The sequence below is a fragment of the Danio aesculapii genome, chromosome 4, assembly GCF_903798145.1.
Source record: "Danio aesculapii chromosome 4, fDanAes4.1, whole genome shotgun sequence".
Classification (NCBI taxonomy): Eukaryota; Metazoa; Chordata; class Actinopteri; order Cypriniformes; family Danionidae; genus Danio; species Danio aesculapii.
In genome coordinates this window covers 53967124-53979272 of record NC_079438.1, presented here as the reverse complement: position 1 = coordinate 53979272, position 12149 = coordinate 53967124, and the positions used below count along the sequence as shown (strand labels likewise).

Here is a 12149-nt window from a genome sequence, read left to right as displayed (position 1 = left end):
CTTCAATGTGGTGCAAAGTAAGTCTCAAGAATGGGTCCATCGTCCTTCTTGACCAGAGATGGCCACGGAAGTATAAGCCAGCCTCAACTTAACAGAGCAGGAAAAGTTATTGAAAAAATCATCCTGAACAAATTTGATCGATTATAGGTTCTGAATGTCGATTTTGATTACTTTTCGATTAATTGCCCAGCCCTACCTAACAGTACCACCAAACCTGACCCATTCCATCTTAGTAGCACAATAAGTATACAATCTGAACCCAATAAGTACATTACATTGCATCTATTACATAACATTACATTGCATCTATTTTCTGATTGTAGTTAAGCCCCCTAATATAAAATGTCTTTTAAAAGAGGCAATTCTTGTGGCAAAACTGTGATTTGCTTCTTAAATGAAATTCAGCTCTCTTTTTTAAAATTTTGGCGTGTGTTTGGTTCCCATGCTTCTGCTTGTCTTTTCACACGTCTCAGATATCGAGCTAAAAGTGAAACATCTCTCATTGTCAAGGTCTCTCTGGGGACGGGGGGAGGAGGTATTAGACAGAGAAAAAGGGGAGAAAACGAAAAACAAAAAGGAGAATAAAGGAATACATGGCAGCGAGGGAGGGTGGACAGGGCGGAAGGAGAGAGAGAGAGAGAGGGATAGAAAGAGGGAGAGAGTGTGTCCATGCCAGGACTCACGTAGACCCACAGCTGCAGAGCCTTTCTGATCCCAGTACCTCCCTTCACCCCTCCGTCACGCTCCCAGAGCTCAATATGAGTGAGTGTGTGTGCATGTGTGTGTGAGAGAGAGAAAGCGCCCTTCTATTTGTAGGTCAAGCTGTTTAAATAACCTGATTGTCTGGGTGGCACCACACAAACTCAGCAACCGACATGTGTGGCCGATTCTCAAAGTTACACTACACACCACATCTATCACATACTGTATATACATGCAGAGCGGGGTTTTACATGACATCAGACCATCCCTTAATGCTGCATTCTGATTGGTTGCTGCTTTGGTCTTTTCATTACGGGATTCGCTGTGATTGGTTGCTGGTTGGCTTTGTCTCTTATTGGCTGCAGCTTAACAAGTGACTTCTGGACATTATCAGAAAATAATCCAGTAAATGAAGACCGGCAAAGTAATGAAAATATTAGCCACAGAGTGTTATATGAAATTAAATGGAAATGGTTTTCAGTTTATTGGTCATTATACAGAAATATTGACCAAAGACTGATAACTGAATTGAGTGAAATTGAGTTCGGTCATTTCTCACTGTCATCTCACTGATGGTTAATTGCTGAAATATACTTTAGGAAATGTTTTATCAAAACCTGTGAGATTTTTGTCCCACTATTCGAAAAGTTCATAAAGGCATCATAAAACTAATCCACATGAATTATGTGGTTTAATCCAAGTCTTCAGAGGAAAAATAATCGCTTTATCCAGCTTATTTGGCAAAGCGGAAGTATAGTAAGCTATTTTCTGAACCTGTGAGACTATATAACCAGAGGAGAAGAAAAATGCATTAAATCACCTCCAATCCAGTCTGTTTATGCACATGATAATAATTGTAAAAAGGTTTGCTGCATTGTGCAACATACTGAACTGTTTTTGTACAGCAAAATTAATGATAAGTGGATAACATCGAAAGCAGTAAACACTCAAGATGCACAAGTGTATTCTGTTAGATTTCATTTGCGTCACAAAGATTAAACAAAGATTCATGGCTTTGCAATGCAAATATGAGTATGGTTTTCGCAGATATAGATACAGTATATATATATAGTCAAGCCCAAAATCATTCATAACCCTGGAATGTTGACCTCAATTTGTTAGTTTTTGTTCAAATGTAAATGAAAGCTGAAAAATATTATATTATACTAAATTATTTTTCCTCTTGTACATCGTCTTATTATCTTTTAAGAGATGCCTGTGTCATTTTTGGTAAAAAAAAAACTTGCTGATTAAATAAAAGTAACTTTAAGTCAGCGATTGTCAGGGGTAGGAATAATTTTGTGCTTGACTTTCTATGTGTATATTTTGTAATGTACAGAATTGCATTTTGACCCAGAATGCAAAAGTATGTATTACAAAGGTTAAGTTGGCATGCACTTAAAACATGCATTTTTAGCTTTATGCAATGATATAAGTGCCTATTTTGGGTGCTTACACATCTGAGTTAACAACAAACCAACTATAATATTTATATATGTATACTGTTAAATCACCTTTCTTCCCCATTCTGATGCTCGGTTTGAACTGCAGCAGATCGTCTTGACCATGTCTACATGCCTAAATGCATTGAGTTGCTGCCATGTGATTGGCTGATTACAAACTTGCGTTAACGAGCAGTTGGTCAGGTGTTCCTAATAAAGTGACCGGTGAGTGTGTGTGTGTGTGTGTGTGTGTGTGCGTGTGTGTATATAAGTTTTTAGTTTTAGTTCAAACGTAAATGAAAGCAATGATGCCTCATGTACATTGTCTTATTATCATTTAAGAGATGTCTACGCCATTTTTGTAAAAAAAATAAATAAATAAAAAACTGATTAAATAAAAGTAACTTTAAGTCTTTAAGTACCTTTAAGAAACTTTAAGTAATTTAATTTACCAGGGGAAAGAAGTTTTGTCCTTGACTTTCTATATATATTTTGTAATGTTTAGAATTGCATTTTAACCAAAAATGCAAAAGGGTACACAGATTTTTGAGATCTGCATAGCCTTTTTTTTACATATTGTATTACAAGGGTTAAGTCGGCATGTACTTAAAACATGTATTTTAAGCTTTATGCAATGATATAAGTGTCTATTCTGGATGCTTGCACATCCTCGCACATCTGAGTTAACAGAACAAACCAGCTATAATTTGTGCACACGGTACCTCTAATTAGGGAGCAGCTCAATCTCCATTAATCAGCTTGGATGTGAGAGCTGGAACAGAAGACGTCTGCAAAGAGGTCATCTGGACACTGGTCAGCTGCATTAGAACATTCTGTGATCAGGGCCTTCAGAGGAAACCAGAATGATCTGAGACACAAAAGATCAATCAGAGGAGCAATAAAAGAGGAGAAACTTCTAACACACTCATTACTCATCTGTAAGATCACCTGTTAAATAAGTGCACAAAAGCCAGCAGTTTAGACGTCTGATATTTGAAAGCATGCACCGAGTCCACTATTTTTAGCCTGGGTGGTAATTTCAAGGTTTCCTAAGGAGAGCCGTCTAACATCATCTTGGCAGCGGGTGATTCCAGCTGGCTGTCTGGGAGAGCTGGTGATTCTGACATTGATAGGCTCCTACAACAGTGGGGCATCTGATTACACATTGTCTCAAAAGATCAGGAGTCTGTGTGAGAAGAGAAGATTCATTTAGACGTGTGTAATTGACTGGCAGTCTGACTCATGAGGGTTTCTTTTGGTAATAAATGACTAAATCAAAGTCACTGCAGTTTTTAGTGTAGCTTCTAAAACCAAATATTAATTTCTAAACCTGAAATCTGATGTAAAAAGAACTGGTGTTGTCTAAACATGAAGATGAACTTGTCTTGAAAAGTTGGCACCTTTTATTCATTCATTTTCCTTCAGCTTAGTCCTTTATTTATCAGGGGTTGCCACAGCGGAATGAACCGTCAACTATTCCAGCATAAGTTTTTGGCAGCAGATGCCCTTCCAGCCGCAACCCAGTATTGGGAAACATCATTCACACACACACACTAGGGCAAATTTTGCTTATTCAATTCACCTATAGCTTATGTCTTTGGACTTGTGGGGGAATTGGAGCACAACCCATGCCAACACAGAGAGAACATGCAGAAATTCCAACTGGCCCAGCCGGGACTCCAACCAGTGACCTTCTTGCTGTGAGGCAACAGTGTTAACCAATAAGTCACCATGGCACCTTTTATGTTTTATAAAATGCTCAAAATGACAAAAACAAACACCTTTCACTGATTTAATTACGGTATCGATAAAAGGAAAAGACTCTTTCCATCATTTACATGGTTCTATCTATTCACTTACCTCTATCTGACAGAAGGTATAACGTTCTTTAGCAAAGATATTTTTTTTCTGGGGTGGGCGTGGCGGTTGTGCACCACATACAGCTTCCTGCAGAGCGAGGAAGTGCACAATCACGAGTCTGAGTCAGTGTGTTAGTGTGCTTACAGGGACAGTTCAGCCAGGAGTGAAGACCCTGTCCTCATCTAGATCAGTGTTTCCCAACCCTGTTCCTGGAGGCACACTAACAGTTCAGGTTTTGGATGTCTCCCTCATCTGACCCATTAACTTCAGGTTTTGGAGTCTCTTCTAATGTTCCGATGAGTTGCTTCAGGTGTGTTTGATTAGGGAGAGAATGAAAATGTGTACTGTTGGTGTGCCTTCAGGAACAGGGTTGGGAAACTCTGATCTAGATTATATAGTTTAGATAATATAGGGGATAGATAATAAAGTTTATTGAGTTTAATCAAATTTACTGAATTAAATGTTTATTTTCAGTTTTGAAAGCAATAGCATTGGTAGTTTACCTAAGAAAACTTTTGCTTTACTGATTGCACTTTGTTTTTATAGCACTAATCGTAAATTGTAAATCTTGTATTTTATTCTATGTTCCAAAACATATTACGTTTAGAAATTAAACTATATATTTTAAAGTAATCTAAAAAAATCATCATCAGTATTGTACTTGGATCCTTAAAGTTTATTGAACTGAATTTTTATTTTCAGTTTGAAAGAAATAGCATTGGTAATTTACCTAAAAAAAGAACAATAATTATGTTTTACTGATAACAGATACCCATAAATTGTAAATCTTGAGAAATTTGTATGTCATTATATATTCCAAAACATATAACATTTAGAAATGACACAAAAATATTTTCCTTCGGCTTAGGATTTATCAGGGGTCACCACAGCGGAATGAACCGCCAACTACTCTGTCATATGTTTTAATCTAACAAATTATCCTCAGTGTTGCACACCTGGATCCGTAACCACCGTTTCCCCCTTTCATTGTTTGATAAACCTGATATGAGTGACCATGTGATTGATTTTAAGGGTATAATTATCAGCTGCCTGCACAGAAACTGTGAGAAACTCTATTTACTGTAAGCCACACACACCTACGGTATTAGATTTCGTTTTTTGAATGGATGTGCTTTGCTGTGTTTCTCTGTGCAGCTGGTTCCTCTAGCGACAGCAGACATGGCAAGCTGCACGTTGCAGCAGCGCTGAGCTCAGCCAGTCACTGAGGCACAGTGCCAGACAGTCAGCTGACTATACAGCCTGCGAGACAGAGAGAGAGAGAGAGAGGGAGTGTAGAGAGAGAGGGAGGGAGGGAGAAGAGAGAACTGAATTTTAAAGCTTTTTATTATAGAAATACAAACAGATTTACAATATATAACCTACAAAATTACAAATTTAAACGCAATTATAAGGAAAGTACAAAGAGCAACTCTCCATCAAAAACAGAGCCCAATGCTCCTTTGTTATTTCAGTTCATTTTCTTTTTGTCTTAGTTCCTTTATTCATCTGGGGTCGCCACAGCGGAATGAACCGCCAACTTATCCAGAATATGTTTTACGCAGCAGATGCCCTTCCAGCTGCAACCCAACACTAGGAAACATCCATACACTCTAGCATTCACACACATACACTACAGCCAATTTAGCTTACTCAATTCACCTATAGCGCATGTCTTTGGACTTTGGGAAAAACCGGAGCACTCGGAGGAAACCCACGCCAATATGCGAACTCCACATAGAAATTCCAACTGACCCAGCCGAGGCTCGAACCAGGCTCGAATCAGCGACCTGCATTTCGTTGCCTTGTACTTGTACATGTGTGATGACAATAAATTGAATCTAATCTAATCTAATCTTATTGCAAGGCGATCAAGCTACCCACTGTGCTAAGATTATTTAGGGACTGTAAGAAATTAAAACCAATTACAACTCTGGATTTTACAAGGGCCGAAAACAAAAACTTCTTCCCCAGATGTTTGTTCAATCTTGTTTTTTCAGCTCATTTATACTGCTAATTTGGCTTGACCCAAAATAAGACAGAGGGAGTTTATTATAAAATAATCATTGTAAATATACTGATTATTATTATTTAATCCATAAATATTGATTGTTAAATATACAGTTTATTCTGATGTATTATTATTTTTTACTTGTATTTTTCATTTAATTATTATTACGTTATTTTTTACAACTACTACTACTACTATTTACTGTGTTTACTATGCTTTTTTTATATAGTTATGTGTATTCTTTTTTTTAATGTAAAGTTTTTAAATGCTTTGGTGATTCATTAGTAACATTTGTCATGCCGATAAAACAATCATTGAATTGAATTGAGAGAGATACAGACTTTTTTTACTCTAACAATCCCTTTTTTAACACATTAATAAAAAATCAAAAAAGTAAAAATGGAGTGGAATAATGCACACAATCATTCACTAATCAAACAAAGATTTCCAAACAACCATTATGACCAACTTCACAGGCACACTGATTAACACCATTTAGATCTATCATCTATCAACTTATATCGGGAATGTTTTATTTTAATGCTGGATTTTATAAGTTCCTTAAACACCAAAATGTATTAAAAATTAATAAAATATGGACTTGCATCTTGTTCCTGTTGTATTTAGGGAAAGAGAGAGAGAGAAAGTGTATGAAAGGATATAAGAGGCTGAGAGTTGTAAAGGGGAAAGAGAGAGAAAGAGAGAGAGTGAACGAAGGACTTTGTAAGGACGTGTTATGTAGACTAGGGCCAAAAAAACAGAAATGGCTTGGAATTGAAAGAAAGAAACTGAGAGGGGGACTTTGAAAGGGTGTAGAAAATGAGAGAGTCAGAGGTCAAAAACTATTAACATAATGAGGTATTTTGTGCAATATTTAGCAGATCCAGTGAGAGCGAAGTGACTATAGCTGGCTGATAGGAAATATGGAAATAGACAGCTGAATACATGACATTTTACAATGGCCTACTTTGATTGTCTGCAACTGTGTTTGCAATTTTGAAGACATGTTACTATTAGTAGTATAGAAGAGGGATGCCCAAACTTTTTCCTATGAAGGGCCAAAAACCAAACTTTGATTGATGGTGGGCAGAAGGTAAACATACCAGAGTCTACTACATTAAAGTTGCCATGGGTAATTTCCTAATTTATTTAATATTTAAAAATATGAATCATTTCATTTCACTTTTCTTTAGCTTAGTCCCAACTTATCCAGCATATGTTTTACGCAGCAGATGCCATTCCAGCCGCAACCCAGCACTGGGAAACACCCATACTTTCGCATTCATACACATACACTATGGTCAATTTAGTTATTCAATTCACCTATATTGCATGTGCAGATACTGGAGCACCCAGAGGAGTAACCACGTAAAACACGGAGAGAACATGCAAACTCCACACAGAAACGCTAACTGACCCAGCGACCTTCTTGCTGTGAGTGCTTACAGCTGAGCCACTGTGTTGCCCCTAAAAATATTATAAAAATAAAAAAATAACTAGAAAACATTGCTTTATATTAACTAATATAGTATAAATCTTTTAATTTTAGAATTAACTAGATACTGTTAAAAACAATCCCATTAATAACTGAATGGAGTTACACTAGTCTGATGTTTACACTAACTGATGTTTTCTGCATTGCTCTCTGTCCATTCATTTACAACATTTCATTGAAACATTTAATTTCAGTTTACTTTTTTGTAGCTCAGCAATAAAACAAACAAACAAACAAACAAACAAACAAAAAAGATTACGTTAAATTATAAATTGCAATTTCTGTTAAAGGAATTCCCCCAACCCTTCCCATCATTCTCACTGTATTCTAAGATGGGATGGTGGGTCAAATTAAAGGTTACCATGGGTCGACTAGTTTAGGCATCTTTGTTATAAAAAAGACAAATGGATGGATGGATAGAACGATAGATAGAATAGATAGATAGATAGATAGATAGATAGATAGATAGATAGATAGATAGATAGATAGATAGATAGATAGATAGATAGATAGATAGATAGATAGATAGATAGATAGATAGATAGATAGATAGAACGATAGATAGAACGATAGATAGAACGATAGATAGAACGATAGATAGAACGATAGATAGAATAGATAGATAGATAGATAGATAGATAGATAGATAGATAGATAGATAGATAGATAGATAGATAGATAGATAGATAGATAGATAGATAGATAGATAGATAGATAGATAGATAGATAGATAGATAGAACGATAGATAGAATAGATAGATAGATAGAATGATAGATAGAATGATAGATAGAACGATAGATAGATAGATAGATAGATAGATAGATAGATAGATAGATAGATAGATAGATAGATAGATAGATAGATAGATAGATAGATAGATAAAACGATAGATAGAACGATAGATAGAATAGATAGATAGATAGATAGATAGATAGATAGATAGACAGACAGACGGACGGACGGACGGACGGACGGACGGACGGACGGACGGACGGACGGATGGATGGATGGATGGATGGGTGGATGGATGGGTGGATCGTTTACAGTTGGATCGTTAACTTTACAGTTTCAGATTACTATTCTGAAAATAAAAAAGCTAAATTGTCATTCTGTACAATGATCAAGACTTTAATCTTATAATTACATCATTGAATACATATATACTAAGTTATAAAAGATATTTGTTTACTTGGAGTGTTCAAATTTGTGTAAAAGCACTAAGTTATATTTCTTTGCATTTCTTGATGGTCTTTCAGTGTTGCAGGATCAATAAGTCATGTTAAAATCATATAAAAACACTGACAGTTATTTGACAGTCTGTGAAACCATCAAAAAGCACCCTGAGGGCAGTACAGTGCAGCAGTCAAGTGAGTTTATTGCTGTTAAATAATTGATTATGCCATGTTTTCATGGAGCGGTAACCTAAAACTGAATAAAAGCTGAAGCAGAAGTTTTGTCATTCAGTGTAATGTTTTTGGCAGTCACTGCGCTATAAAATCTCAGTACCCCACCGTGTTATCCTTGAATTACAGTAACACTGTACAGATAACACTCAGATAAATGAGGAATGCTTAGCACTTACGAATCAGTGTTAAGTCCATGGACACATCAACTACCTTTATCTGAATCTGTGTGACTGCTGCTTTCTCTAGCCTCACACTTTCTCACAGTTTTCATGCAAAATACAAGAAGGAAAAAGTATTTACATATTGATGTGCTCCTTTTGAGGGATAAAGCTGTTGATAACAAAATTGTGTTGAGTATAGATTAAACGGTCACACTTTACAATAAGGTTTCATTAGTTAATGTATTTACTAACATAAACTAATTATGAACAATACTTGTACACCTTTATTACTCTGTAAAACCAGCCTGATCTCACGAGAAAACGTAAGTATTTTACGTGTTGTCAGTTTAGAGGCTAATTCGTTCTGCATCATATGTCGTAGACAACAGTTGCACATCACATGCATTCAGCTGCCGCTGGATGTCATTGATTGGAGTTTATAATTGAATAATTAGAGATATTTCTACTACAAAAACATGTCAACAGACTATATAAGACATGCTTTAACCCCTTGGATTAGTTTGATGAAATATGTATGAGCTTTCGGAAGCTTCAATACAATCCACTATCCAACATGTTTGAACAGAAGAGCCAGGATCAAATTCAACTTCGTTCATGTGACATAAAATGATGGGGTCTTTTTCATTTTTGGGTGAACTGAGTTCAGTCATACGAAATTGTACGATTTTAAAAAGGAGGCGTGGCACCTAACCCCACCCCTAAACCCAACCGTCATTGGGAGATGAGCAAATCTAAATTGTACAAATTAGATCACACGAATTCATACGAATTGGCCACTGAATCAAAAAGTTACGAATTGCTGTGAGATTGTGTTGGTATATGATACTGTTTATGACTGTTTGGAGCAGTTGGCAATTGGCAATTGGCAGTTGGTAAAACCCAACAGTTAATTTTATTAAATGAAATGAGTGTAGTTAACTCAGAGTTTACTGAAAGTTAATTCTACTCATGTGAAAGGAGTTTTGAACTCAGTGTTGAAGGTAATGAGTTAAATAAATACCTCATTACTTCAAGTTAAATGGATTAAGTTCACAGTACTCATTAGGATTAGTTTTGAACCTAAATGGTTTGTTGCAATTGGTTTCCTCAAATGGTTACCTTAACTTTTTGGTTTTTACAGTGTAGATTAACATTTACTGATGCATTATTGACATCTAAAGCCATGCTTGTTAAAAAAATCTTTATACACATTTTACATGCGGTGCTCAACACATTGTATATGAAAATTAATATTATCATCTATTTCTCAGTTAATATAGCTCATATATTTTGGTTAATTAGAACAAAACGGATTTAATAAACAAATATATTTATTAAAATAATATTTTAGTCACAGAACATCTTTAGAAATAGAAAGATTATACATTTAGTTTCATGCAGAATATTGGAATAAAAAATTACAAACTACAACATTTTTTGTTTCTCTTTTGTTTATATAATATTTTTCCCTAACATATAAATTTGGGCTGCTAATTTTGAGACGTTATCCTAAGTTATAAGATTAGCACCAGATTTGGCTTCAGTACTGACTAATCTAATGTATATGCACAAATATAATATTGTAAAGCTTCCTATAGAAAATATTAATCTAAATGAGAGATTTGTGAGATTGTTGAACATTGTATGTAGTTTGAACAAGTAGCAAAATCTTTGTTTTTGGAGTCTAATGACTAGGCCTGTCACGATATCTATTTTTTGTTGAACAATATATTCCACCAAAATATATTGCGATGAACAATATTATTGCCTTTTTAAGACCATTTTTTTATGCCACTCATTATATAATGCCAGAATGACAATATAATATCATCACAATGCAAGTACACTCTTCCAAAGAACACATAATACTTTATTCTTAAGAATATTTCATTTAATTATAGCCATTTTAACATTTTAATAATTAGGCATTGGAATCAAAATGAGAAAACACACATCCTAAACAATTAATAATAGATCTTAATAAAAAAAATGCAAGGTAAAAAGTATCGAGGCTGTGATATCTGCTACCAGATCTATTTTCAGTTGTCAGACACCCACATGAAATTATACTATAGTAATTTATAGTAAACACTACAGTGTTTTTAAGCATATTGACATTGACACCTCCGATAGAGATAGAGATGTTGCACAATCAGCTAAAATCATGCTAGAATTGGTTTTTATGTATAGGCGATATATATTGCATCACCAAAAATGACCGAAATCATGTCTATGTATTGTGTGATAAGTCGATATATTGATTATTGTGACAAGAATAGTAATGACACCTAAACAAAAGCCTAAAAATTAGAATAAATTAAGTGTTCTCAAAATCAAGTGATTTATAAGACCTCAAGTGACCCTCTTACCTGTTTTACATCCTATGCCCACCAGCACTGGAGTAATCGTTCTAAATCTCTTCAGAAATCCTTGGAGATAGCAGAAAAGCCAAATCTGTAACACAAATATACAAACACCAGCATGTTACATGCATGTATGTATGCGTGTGTGACTCAAGAGTGATTAATAGCTGCTGTCAGATAGTAAGTCGACACAGTTGCACCGAATTAAATCTAATAACAGTGAACAATATGCATCCACCACTCCTCGCTTCGCCTTCAGAAGCCTTAGAAAATAGGAAACACAACCTTCCTTTGTCTTCGATGAACGTGCGTATGTCAACACCCACGCTGGCTTTGACAGCTTTTGGCTTGTTTGCTTATTTAATATAAATGTTTATGTTGGAAAAATTGGGGAATCTGCTCAGAAAGTGCCAGGAAAACCTGCGGGAGAAGGGAGTGGTTGAAGACATTAATCTTTTAAATGTTTATACCCAAGCCTTTCAGGTCCCGTCTTGCAAAAACCTACTGTAAATATGAATTATATCAGCTATTGTTGGCTATCGCGGCCACGTGAGATGGAGGTTTTTCTGATGCGAGGCCAGAATAGTTTGGGAGGTGATCTCAGTTTCGAGTTTTCAATGGCACTCGAATGAACACCAGATCATTATTATTCTCTGTAATATGCGAACGGTAAAGGTGAAAGGATGTTCTATAAAGGCCAGTATCTGCTGA

General features: G+C 35.5%; 1 protein-coding gene across 1 annotated transcript in view; it reads right to left on the bottom strand.

Annotated features, from left to right (window-relative positions):
- LOC130223549 (deleted in malignant brain tumors 1 protein-like) overlaps positions 1 to 11763 on the bottom strand; it is a 76538-nt gene extending 64775 nt beyond the window's left edge. The window contains exons 1-4 of the mRNA XM_056456391.1: positions 11724 to 11763; positions 11445 to 11529; positions 3093 to 3330; positions 2867 to 3012 (exon numbers count right to left, since the gene is read on the bottom strand). The gene's annotated coding sequence lies outside the window, so the exon portion shown is untranslated. The remainder of the gene's footprint in view (positions 1 to 2866; positions 3013 to 3092; positions 3331 to 11444; positions 11530 to 11723) is intronic.
- Positions 11764 to 12149: the final 386 nt, after the last annotated feature.